We start from the raw sequence: 1,517 nt of genomic DNA on the forward strand, positions 1-1,517 counted from the left end.
AATTAAAAAAGAATTCTAGGTTTGACACCTCATGTTCCCTTTTGAAATTTACTCGTTTTTTTATTGATAATTTTTGTATATTTTTATTGAATGTTAGTAGAACTAAAAAATTATTAATTTCAATAAATAGAGATAAAATTGAAACTTTGTAGCCAACAAAAATACCACGTAGCATAATACCCTGTCAGCTTCAGCAATGATTATGTGTACTGCTCATATCTTTAGTATGTATATTTCTATTTTATTTAATATAAAACTTAATCACTATGCCTAATTTAAAAAAGAACCCCAGACACTATATTAACTGTGTGGCTGTACTATAATCTAATCAGTTGCATCCAATCAATAAAGTACAGGTTAGCATCATATTCCCTCCCTTCCTCCACCCTCTCCTCCTTCCCCCCTTTTCTTCCTCCTTTGTTTCTCTCCTTTTTATTTTTCTTGCACTGGGCCTCAAGTTCCTGTCCTCCTGTCCCAGGCTTCTGAGTGCCGGGACTGTAGGAGACTTATATCAGATTCCTTCTATAGCACAAGTTTGGAGAACATTTCTCTGTACCTGGCGTTCACACTTTTGGCTGTGAGTTAGGATGCCCAGAGTGCTTCCTAAGCTTGAACTCCACTGAGAGTTTCTGGTTTTACCGTGCTAGCACAGCCCAAGCACGAATTGCTTTTAAAGGTGATTCTAATGCACATCTCAGGGTGAGAACCACTGCTGTCCATGCATCAGTGACCACTTGTACTGTGTTTGGACATGTCCAGGACATTCCCTCGCCATCCGATGCTAAGATGGGGCATCACTTTTTTCAGATGTGGAAATGCCCCTCCCAGAAGCCAAGGTGTGCACTGTTGATAGAGTATCAACAGTGCCAAAGGGACCTGTTTGTTTCCTCTGCTTTAAAATGCACACACATACATCCTTCCAGGCAAAGATGCTTGTCTGTTAATCACCAGGGAGGAGGGAACTAGAACATTAAAAAGACAAACTCCACTGAAGGACCAGGAGGGAAGGATGGTCCTTATCTTTTTTTAAAAATAATCATTTATTGAGAATTTCATACATGCATATAAGGTGTTTTGATCAAATCCACTCCCACTCCCCCCTCCAACTCCTCCCATATCTCCCCATCACTTTTTCCTGATAGCTTCATGTATTCTTTCTTCTTCTTTCATTTATTTTTATTTTATTTATTTATTATTTTTTGGTCTTTTAGAGACAGGGTCTCCCCGTAGCCCCAGCTGTCCTGGAACTCATTTTTATGGGGCTTTTGGATACTCTAACATTCCCCCCTCTGAAGAGGTAACCCTAAAATCTTTTAGGGATTAGATAAGAGTTCCCAAATTTGACATTTTTGGCCTTTGGAAGCATATGTTGCTAAGAGGCCCAAGGAAATTTTGATTTGTAGCCAAGAAACTGGCTACTTTTCTTTGGGGTCTTTTTTCCCTAACTGCCTAGCCAATTCCTACCTCCTATTCTTATCACACAATCCCCTGAAGAGGTTACCCAAATTGCCAGTAGG

The sequence above is a fragment of the Nannospalax galili genome, unplaced genomic scaffold (genome assembly GCF_000622305.1).
Source record: "Nannospalax galili isolate Female #2095 unplaced genomic scaffold, S.galili_v1.0 scaffold1579, whole genome shotgun sequence".
NCBI classification, from domain to species: domain Eukaryota; kingdom Metazoa; phylum Chordata; class Mammalia; order Rodentia; family Spalacidae; genus Nannospalax; species Nannospalax galili.